This window comes from Nicotiana tabacum, chromosome 6 (assembly GCF_000715075.1).
Source record: "Nicotiana tabacum cultivar K326 chromosome 6, ASM71507v2, whole genome shotgun sequence".
Lineage (NCBI taxonomy): Eukaryota > Viridiplantae > Streptophyta > Magnoliopsida > Solanales > Solanaceae > Nicotiana > Nicotiana tabacum.
This window is the reverse complement of record NC_134085.1, coordinates 161,382,609-161,393,964: the sequence shown is the minus strand read 5'-3', so window position 1 is coordinate 161,393,964 and position 11,356 is coordinate 161,382,609. Positions and strand designations below refer to the sequence as shown.

Sequence of the window (11,356 nt, the reverse complement as noted above, 5' to 3'; positions counted from 1 at the left end):
GGAAGAAAATAACAAGGAGTGCATCTATTCATTATTTGGTTGTCTTTGGACATATTTTAGCTAGAATTTGAGTTAACAAGATAGGTAGGTGTAGATAACATATCAAATCCATTGAATTTAGTTCCCTCACACATTGAATATGCACTCATATTATAAAACACTATCAGGCCATCCAAATGAAGCTCTGGCAATTTTGTGTCAATAGCCACTACATCAAGTTGCAACAGACCACGGGATTGGGCGATTTTTAAAGGGAAATTCAGAGAGGTGATTTCGGTAAGTGTTCTTCATTTGATTTTGGTTAAATTCCGTGATTGTATCTTGATTTTTATCATCTAAATTGGGAATTGGAGTGTAAAATTTGGGGAAGGGGGGATGGAAGAAAATTGGAGAGATGATTTTGGGGATTTGGATGGCCAGTTGATGTCGGATTTTGATGATTTTGGTATGGGTAGACTCGTGAGCGAATGAACTTTCTAGTTTTGTAATTTTTGTTGGATTCCGAGACGTGGGTCTGGCGGCCGGATTTGGGAGAATTTCGGGATTTGTGCCTAATTTGCTAGTTTTTCTTCATGAACTCATTTCCTCCAAAACTTTTTTTCAACCTTCCCCACCCTATTTATCATCCCCATCAAACCACCCCCATCACCCCACACCCACCCCAACCACCCCAATCCCCACCCTAAATAGAAATATTATTAATGGTACTTTCTTTTTATGTTATAGATAGAATACTTTTTTTCATTTCAAAAAAATAAGTATTTTCTTTTCATAATATAATTTTAAGAAAAAATGTACTTTTTTGTGACGTAAACAAAGTATTTTCTTTTATTTCAACAATGAAAGCTTGTAATAAAATAGATATATCCTTGCCTCACAAAAATATGCCATTTAAATGTACTAACAGATCTCACTATCATAAATAGCATCATAATATAGCAGAGACAAACACTTAAATGTGAATAAATTAATGCTTTATTCAATCATGCCCATGCAGGGAAGAAAATAACAAGAAGTGCGTTTATTCATTATTTTGTTGTCTTTGGACACATTTTAGCTAGAATTTGAGTTAACAAGATAGGCAGGTGTAGATAACATATCAAATCCATTGAACTTAGTTCCTCCACATGTTGAATATGCACCCATATTAGAAAACACTATCAGGTCATCCAAATGAAGCTCCGGCAAGTTTATGTCAATAGCCACTGCATCAAGTGAGTCACAACTTGGTCCATAAATAGTTGACTCATAAATTTGACAAGATTTTTCTGTTACCTGAAGTAACAATGGCTTTATACCCACAAAACAACTATTATAAAGTGTTGGCCTAAATGATCCATAAATCCCTTCATCAATCCAATATTCTATTTTCTCACCTCTAACTCTTTTACCAATCACATGAGCGACTAACGTAAATTCCGTTTCTGCAAAAAAACCGCCCTGGCTCTGCAAATATTGTTAAATTAGTCATGGGAAAATAATCTTGGACTGCCTCGTTTACTACACTAGCTATTTCCTCGAACAATGGTGTTGATCTAAATCCTCCACCAATGTTTAAAATTTGCATTTTAGGCATTCGAAGATGATCAGCAACATCAAAAACGGCCCTAGCAGCTGCAATCGCCTCGCGATAAATGCTAGGATTTTGTGCTATAGATCCAACATGAAATGAAACGCCTACAACTTTTAGCCCGACCACATTACAAGCGTAATGCAGTAGTGGCTCAACTTCTTCTGGTAGCACGCCGAATTTTTTTCCCAGGGGACGTAATGCGCCGCTATCATTAGGCGCTTTAACTCGAAGCAACAAATGACAATGTGGGTGCCATTTCTTGATCTTGTCAATTTCAAGTTTGGAATCAAAAGTTGTGAGATTGACCCCAACATTGGCTGCGTATTTGATGTGGGAAATAGCTTTGCATGGGTTAGCAAATATGATTTGGTTTGGGCCAATTTCGAGATTTAAGACGGTTTCTATTTCTAGTTGGCTAGCACAATCAAAATTTGCACCCAATTTGGCTAGTTTAGTAAGAAGAGCAGGTTCGGTGTTGCATTTCACAGCATAGAAAGGTTTTATATTTGGAAAAGAATGGTTCCATTTGTCCATTAGCTTTTCAATTATAGCCAAATCCATGAGATAAAATGGCTGGCCAGCTTCATGGTTCTCTGCAATTGAACGGATTAAATCTGGCATCCCATCTTTTGGTATTTTGGGAACATGACTCTTACCAATAGCTGTAGATAATAACATGATCAAGAAATATATAATAAGAAGGAAGAGAAATATTTTATTAGCTGAAAATATGAAGTACAAGTATAAGAGTCTCCTCTCTTCTTTATATAGAAAGCCAATGCCTAAAATATCTCATATTGTACTAACGTTCAAGATTATCACTTAATAAAAAATATAACAAATTGCATACATTCACGAGGATCTCGTGGTGAATGGCTTAATCGTACCTACGAGGAATAATATAGTTTACCCTAATATACGAATAACAATTAAACTTGTATTATGATTTTAAAAATATGTGATTTAATCTAATATTAATTGATAAACGAGGAATCTAATGTATAAATTGAAGAGTAGAGCAAGTCAAACCAGTGTGCGAACAAAGCTCGATCTCGAGCTAAGGCAGCCTCGGGGTGGGTTACCAAGAACAATAAAATAATAAGGCAAATAAGATGAACAGTAAGCAGGAAAGTGAAAATGTATATTCTCTTCTCAATGATTGATGTGTTACAAATGATTGAGGTCCCCTTTGTATAGTAGGAGAATCCTAAATAAGGTACACTTCCAATTGTAGTAAGGAATCTTATTATACAGCTGTCTAACCGCCTAGTACAAATCCGTTCCGGAATTTACATCGTGATCTTAGGGCCACTAGGGGAATCTCGCTCTTTCTGTTATGGAACCATAATGGTATTATCTCGAGGTCGGTCATACTTGGCCTCGGTGTTAATCGAGCACTTCGATCTTCGAAGCTTCTACTTTACCATTGGGCTCGCGCCTAGTCCATTTTGAACTTGTTCTCGAAGTGACCCTCGAGCCCACGAAATTGGGCATACCTGATTTCGACCGTATACAGATAGTCCCCGCATTTCTTAGAGTAAGATGATAAGAAACAATTTGATCCTCGATCCTCTGGTGCCTTGATCATGATGTCAATCTCATGATGTCAGTGACAGAAATGATTGAAAGGACGCGCCTGCATAGTTCCCAGTGTCATTAATTGAAGGCGGCTTTGGTCGTCCATTGGCTTCCCCAAAACCGTTGAAGCGGCCACTATAAATAGTTCAATTTCACAACCTTTTCAACCTTTATTTCTCAAACATTTCCTAAAACCTTACTAGCTTCTCCATCTTCTCTGAGTCTATTCTTTCTTCAACAACATCAACTTCCTCTCTTCTTTTGAGTTTCTCCATAGCGATGGTTAAAACATCTAAAATCGTTCCTTAGAAATAAAAAGCCTCTTTATCATCGCGTTCGGACGGTGGTAGAACAATGGCTCCACCTCGTATCGAGGAGTGCATTCCTGGGTCATGAAAGCTATCTTCCGATTTCAAAATCGATAAGCCTATATCATTCCCAGGCTAATGCGAGCCCATGTCCCGATACATCTGCTCGATAACTGAAGATGATCTCGATTAGGTGAAAAAGGATTGTAATTGGGAGGATAAGGAGGTGGTGATTCCTTCCCCTGGAGAGAATTTAACCACTCATGTGGAAGGATACTTAAGCGAGTATACTTATCCTTTCACACTGGGTCACATGGATCCAGCATTGGGGCCTATAGATCCAGGCATTCTTAATTTTTGTCACAAATATTTGGTGACCCTTGGTCAGATCTACCCTTCTTTTTGGCACATCATCAATTTTCTTAGGTATTTCTCGGGCAAGGCCAAGGGGTTGTCTTTTACCCTTGACCACCTGATCAGGCTATACAGCTCTCGCCTCTATCGAGGTGGTTTGATAAAGATCCACCACCGATCCTTGGAGGCGCTATTCTCTAGCGTCGATGAAGATAAGGATCGAGGATAGATGGGCCAGTTTGTCCGAATCAAAACCTCCGACTTAATTCCTGTCGAAAGGATGCCTTTTCTCGAGGAATGGAACATGAAACGTAAGTACAACCCCATTGATAATGCTTACTACTCTGTTTTCTCTATTCTTTTTCGATCTAATTCCTTTTCGATGGTACAATTTCCCCTTGGTTTCCTGGTGCGATTCTGGATCTCGTAGGTTGGGTTCGACAATTGGCCTCCACTTTTTCACATGTAGAACGTTGTTGGCATGATTTGGACATGGGTCGATGGGAAGCTAAAACCCATGGCGAGTTCCCTTGTTCATATGTTGACGTTTCTCTGTAAAATACTTACTTTCCCCTTATGCAGGCTTCAGAGACATTATTGTTATGAGGTCGCCTCTTCCCGGTGAAGAGGACATTCTGCAGCCAATCAAAGAGAAGAAAAGTAAAGGGGTTTTGCCAACAAGTTCCCCGAAGCCCAAGAAAAATAAGGCTCGAAAGCCTAGAGCCGATCCTGCAGCCCTATCCGCAGATGAGGCCCAACAACTTCAGGATGAAGAGGAAGAAGGAGAGGATGTTGACTTCTTGTTGGTAGCTCAAAAGAGGGGGAGCACTAAAGTTTCTAAGGCCTCTGAACCGGCAGTGGCTAATGCAGTTCAATCTCAAACTAAAGAAATCTCTGAGAGGAGCTCGAGCAGAGTCCCTGAGCCATCGGGCGGCAAAAGCGCACCTCATCTTGGAGGACATCTGGCGGGTGAGCCCTAAGAGCCTGACTTAGAGGCCTTTCAAAGAGAGGAGAATGTCCCAAGTGAATCACTTGGGATAATTAACATAGATGAATCGTCGTCTGGCCCTGTGTTCTCTGAAAGGCAGTTGTGAGATACCTGAACCATGAAGACTCTCAACGTGGGGGACGACCCACAAAGTGAATGGTATTTTTCGGGAATACTTTGTAGGGGTCGAAGATGGTCCCGACCCAGATGCTTCGTTTATTTTTGGCGAGGCTCAGCGTCTTCTTAAACAAGTAAGTTTTCTGCCTCCATAATTATGTCCGTGCTTTATTCTTGTTTTTCTGAGTCTGACTTCTTTTCTTTGTGTGAAGGTTGTGATGCTCCATCGACAAGCATTATCCAAGTCTCGAGCCGAGCTCGCTGGACGCAAGGCCGAAATCAAGAAGCTCATGAAAGAGAGGGATAGCCTCAAACTCCTTTATGTTTAAAAAGAGGAGGAGATTAGGGGCCTTCGAGCCAATTTAACGAAGGCTCATCGAGAACAGACCGAGCTCATTGAGCATGTAATGTAACTTTTGGGGAGTTTGTTATGTGTTTATTTGATTTAGTGACTAACACTTCGACTTTGCAGGTTCAGCACAAGGGCGATCTGGTGGAGCAGCTTTGAGAGGAGGTTAAGGCGAAAGAGGCCAAGACCCTGAGGTAGAAGCAGCATATGGATCATCTTGCTTCGGAGAAGGACACGCTTCAGGCCCAGTTGGCTTCGGTTTAATGTTAACTACAAAATGAGAAGGTGGAGAGCTTGGCCCGGAGCCGGAAGATTGAGGATCTCAAAGCTAAGTCGGCCGCCGAACTTGAAAAGGCTAAATCTGAGGTGGAAGCATTTGTGGCCTCCTATAAAACTGACACTGAGGCTGCCAACATTCGGGCACATGAGATCTCTACTATTTCTGAAGTCAAATTGTCATACGATGTCGACCACACCAGGCGAAAATCCTGGAGAGAAACTCTCGAGGAAGTGCACGCTCGTGGCTTTGACCTTTCAGGTGATATTGAAAAGGTAAAAACTTTGGAGGAAGAGGCTGTCGCTTTACTCTTCGATGACGAAGACTCCACTAGTGGTTTCGAGAGCGGAGGAGATAAGGAGGAGGTTCTTGAAGATGTGGCTCCCGAAGATGCAGCTCCTAAAGTAGATCAGGCCCTTAGGATTTTTTCCTTTTTATTTTGTGTAAGGCTCTATGTGGGTATTGTAAATATTCTTCATGTATATGAAGAATTCCTTTCCTTTCCACTCCGTCTCCAATTTGTTGTAAAGCTTGATCCATTTTCGTTTCGTGAAGAATTAGTTTTTGATGTCATAACTTCAATAATCGAGTGAGCATCGGAACCCTTAGGGTTTTTTTTTAGTAATTGATGGGATATCTTATAATAGAATACCTCTTAAGGTTTTTTGATGAATCCTCGAGCTATGCTTAAGTTGATTTTGTGCGAGCTCGAGATGGTGGGACCCTTAGGTCTGAGTTGAGTGAGAACAAAGGTCTCGATCTCTGAATGTTTTAACCCTTATGTTCTTTTAGATCGGGTCATTATGGCCTCTAAGAGATGGCTATTATTTCCCCTTTTCGGCTTAGAAGACTTAGTAAAAATTTATTTATGCCTTGGCATGCATTTTTTACCCATTGGGTTTTTTGACGGTGTAGTGTTAATCGGAACCCTTTGTTTTTAGTGCCTTAACACAAGCTTGTATTTGGATAATTTGATACCTCTTAAGGTTTTTTGAGGGCTGATTTTATCGAAGCCTTTTGATTATTTTGCCGAGGGTAGCCTTTATTTAACCGATTTTCTAAGAATTTGAATGCTTATTTTTATTGTGGATTTCGGACGTCTCTGAACCGCATTATTTCGGCCGTAGACTTTGGGTGTGTCTCTTGGACTTGTTTCCCAATAACATTTCAAACTTATTCAAAATGTTAGTCCCCGAGTATGATGGCCTTGGCCTTTGTGTCCAGAGATGTATCTTTGAGGTCTTATAAATTCGAGTTTAGACAACTCGAATGTGTTGACTGTCGATGACAGTCCCCGAGTATTCGAGGTGCATTTGCGTTTTGGCCCTTGAGCCTTTTCTCACAGAATCACGAGTATGGAGCTCGTATAGTAGCAAATTTCTTTGGGACACAAAATGTTTGATATAGAAAGAATGTTTCTTTGAATAATTCATACATGCGTACATGTTTTTCCATCGAGGCTCAATTGTTCTACATGGACACGGTTCATTTGATCGTTGGCCCGTTACAAAGTTTTCCTATCGAGGCCCTCTTTGGCGTGAAGTATTTATCTGGAAAATATAACCTCCGAGGGTGACGCCCCCAGTATTCGAGGTTGATTGAAAATAAGCCTTGTATACTGTTGAATTCTCCTTAGGTAGCATATAGTTTTTGCCTCGTTAAAAACCTCGCCAGAAAACCCCATTTGGGATAAAACTGATCTAAAGAAAAAAAAAGTTCAATGTGTGCTTTAAAACGTAAGGTCTTCGTGTAGAAGGGTTCTCTTTGATGTCTTTGATTTAAACCTGCAATAAGTTAGTATCACACAAACGTAAAAAGGGAGAATGGTCGTACCTTAGCAATAACATCGTTTGAGTAGTGATACATTCTAATTGTTTGGCAATTGTTCGCCTTCCATCGTGCCAAGTTTGTAGGATCCTTTTTCGATGACTCTGATAACTCGATATGGTCCTTCCCAATTCGGGACTAGTTTCCCTTCATTTGGGTCGCGAGTATTGAGGGTGACTTTCCTTAAAACTAAGTCCCCAATTCCAAAGTATTGAAGATTGGTCTTTCTATTATAATATCTCTCGATTCTTTGCTTCTGCGTAGCCATTCGAACAAGTGCAGCTTCTCATTTTTCATCTAATAACTTGAATCTAGAATTTATAGCCTCGTGATTTGATTCCTCCGATGTATGTTGAAATCTGGTGCTAGGTTCCCCGACCTCAACTGGAATCAATGCCTCGAAGCCATATACTAAAGAGAATGGGGTTGCCCCCATGCTGTACTTTGATGTAGTTCGATATGCCCAAAGAACTTCGGGTAGAACTTCTCTCCATTTCCCTTTAGCGTCGTTCAACCCTTTTTTCAAGTTTTGAATGATAATCTTGTTTGCCGATTTGGCCTGTCCGTTTTCACTCGGATGATATAGTGTTGATAAGATCCTTTTTTATTTTGTATGCTTCGAGGAACTCCGTTACCTTGTTGTCGATGAATTGCTTGTTGTTGTCGCATACGATTTTGGCAGGTATCCTGAATCGACACACGATGTGGTCCCAGATGAAGTCAATAACTTCTTTTTCTCTGACCTTCTCGAAGGCCTGTGCTTCCACCCATTTAGAAAAGTAGTCAGTCATAAACAAAATGAATTTAGCTTTACCTGGGGCTGTTGGAAGAGGACCGACGATGTCCATTCCCCATTTCATGAAAGGCCATGGGGACAGAAATGAATGAAGTTTCTCTCCAAGCTGATGAATCATCGGTGCAAACCTTTGACATTTATCATGTTTCTTAACGAACTCCTTAGTGTCTTTTTCCATGCTATCCCAGTAATATCCTACTATAACAATTTTGTGAATCAAAGACTCGGTGCCGGAGTGGTTTCCACAAGTGCCTTCGTGGATCTCTGGTAAAACGTAATCGGTGTCCCCCGGCCCTAAACATATTGCTTATGGCCCATCGAATGTCCTTCTATATAACGTTCCGTCTTCATCCAATGCGAACCGAGCAGCCTTGGTTCGTAAAGCCCTTGATTCTTTATGGTCCGATGGGAGCTTCCCATTTTTTAAATATTCAACATACTTATTCCTCCAATCCCAAGTCAAACTTGTAGAATTTATCTCGGCATGACCCTCCTCGACTGCAGATCTTGATAATTGGACAATAGTCCCTGGGATAATATCATCTTCCTCGATTGATGACCCCAAGTTTGCAAGCGCATCCGCCTCACTTCTTTGTTCTCGAGGTACATGGTCTAGAGTCCACTCCTTGAAGCGGTGCAAGGTTACCTATAGCTTGTCCAAATATCTTTGCATTCTATCCTCTTGGTTCACTACTAACAGAGAATCACACTTGGCTTCAACAACTTCTGCCCCTAAGCTTTTAGCTAGATCGAGACCTGCAATCATGGCCTCATACTCGGCCTCATTATTAGTCAACCTAGAAGTTTTGATAGATTGTCTGATAGTATTTCCTGTAGGTGGCTTCAAAACGATGCCGAGCTTGGACCCTTTCACATTCGAGGCACCGTCCGTGAAGAGGGTCCATGTTCCCAATAATGTATCCGATTTTAGCAGAAGTTCTTTCTCCACTTCGGGTATGAGGGTTGGCGTAAAATTGGCCACAAAGTCAGCTAAGATTTGAGACTTTATGGTCGTTCGGGGTTGATATTCGATATCGTATCCTCCAAGTTTGACGGCCTATTTGGTTAATCGGCCCGATAACTCAGGCTTATGCAAAACATTTCGGAGAGAATAAGTGGTTAACACACATATGGGGTGACACTGGAAATATGGCTTAAACTTTCTAGATACACTTATTAATGCAAGTGCCAATTTCTCTAAGTGTGGATATCTAGTTTCAGCATCTCCTAAAGTCTGACTTACGTAATAGACAGGGAACTGCATACCTTGCTCTTCTCGAACTAGTACACCACTTATCGTTATTTCGGATACTGCCAAATATAAGTACAGCTTCTCATCAACCTTCGGAGTGTGAAGTAGAGGTGGGCTCGATAAGTATCGCTTCAATTCCTCCAAGGCTTGCTGGCATTCCGAGGTCCATGCGAAATCATTTTTCTTTTTGAGTAAGGAAAAGAACCTGTGGCTTCGATCTGATGACCTCGAAATGAATCGACCCAAGGCAGCTATCCATCCTGTTAGCCTTTGTACGACTTTCACACTATCTACGATAATGATATCCTCGATGGCCTTGATCTTGTCGGGGTTGATTTTGATACCCCGATTTGATACCATGAAGACAAGGAACTTGCCCGAATCGACCCTGAAAGCACATTTTTCTGGGTTAAGCTTCATGTTGTACTTCCTCAAGATTTCGAATATTTCCTGTAAATGAGTTAAATGGTCCTCTACGCGTAGGGATTTAACCAACATATTGTCAATGTAAACTTCCATTGATTTACCTATCTGTTCCTCGAACATTTTGTTAACTAGGTGTTGGTATGTAGCTCCTACATTTTTTAGCCCGAAGGGCATTACATTGTAATAGTATGTTCCATAATTAGTGATAAACGAGGTCTTCTCCTAGTTTTCCGGGTTCATCTGAATTTGATTGTACCAGAATAGGCATCGAGAAAGGTAAGGATCTAGTGGCCAGCTGTGGCGTCGATCATGTGATCAATGTTAGGCAGTAGAAAAGAGTCTTTAGGGCATGCTTTTTTTAAATCCTTGTAATCTATGCATATTCTAAGTTTGTTTCCCTTTTTAGGGACTACAACTACGTTGGAACCATTCGAGGTATTTTACCTCCCAAATGGACCCTATTTTAAGAAGTTTAGTTACCTCATCCTTTATGAATGCATGTTTCACCTCGGACTGGGGCCTTCTTTTTTGCTTCACCGGTTTGAATCTGGGGTCAAGGCTTAGCCGATGTGTTGTTATTTCTAGTGAAATCCCTATCATGTCAAAATGGGACCAAACAAAATAATCCATGTTATCAATAAGAAATTGAATGACTTTTTTCCTGAGTTTGGGGGTTAGCCCCGTTCCCAGGTATACCTTTCATTCGGGTAGATGCTCGATCAGTATCAAATGTTCTAGCTCCTCGAATGTTGACTTAGTTGCATTTGATTCTTCGAGAACAACGAAAGTTCGAGGAATAAGGAAATCCTCTTCTTCTTCTTCGATTACATGTTTCTCCAATTCGGTCGAGGCTGGGGATAGTGATTGCTATTTGGCCATCTGTTTATCCTTGATGCTCGATTTTTTGGAGGTCAAAGGTGTCGATATCGGCATCACCTCATCGATTGCAAACATTTCCTTTGATGTGTGTTGTTCCTCGTAAACTGTTTTTACACCATCCATTGTTGGGAATTTCATCATCTGATAAAGGGTCGACGGTAGTGCCCTCATGTTGTAGATCCATGGCCTCTAGGGTAGTGCATTATATCTCATGTCTCCTTAGATGACATGGAATTTTGTATCTTGGATGGTCCCGGCCACGTTCACTGGCAGGATTATCTCCCCCTTTGTTGTTTCACTTGCCATGTTGAAGCCGTTTAGGACTCGAGATGCAGGTACAATTTGGCCCTACAGGCCGAGCTGCTCTACGACCCATGATCTAATTATGGTTGCTGAGCTACCTGGATCCACTAGAATATGTTTAACTTGAATTGTATTTAACAAAACATAAATTACCAGGGCGTCATTGTACGGCTGAGAAATGCCCTCCGCTTCGTCGTCATTGAACGATAGGATGCCTTCGGGCACATAAATCCGAGTCTGCTTTTCTCTGGTAATCGACACCTTAGTACATTGAATATAGGCCCTTGTGGAACATCGACCCCGCCAACGATCATATGAATTACATGTTG

At 41.0% G+C, this 11,356-nt stretch overlaps 1 pseudogene; it reads right to left on the bottom strand.

Moving 5' to 3' along the window:
• Positions 1 to 951: 951 nt before the first annotated feature.
• Positions 952 to 2,321, bottom strand: LOC142181989 (ornithine decarboxylase-like; annotated as a pseudogene).
• Positions 2,322 to 11,356: the final 9,035 nt, after the last annotated feature.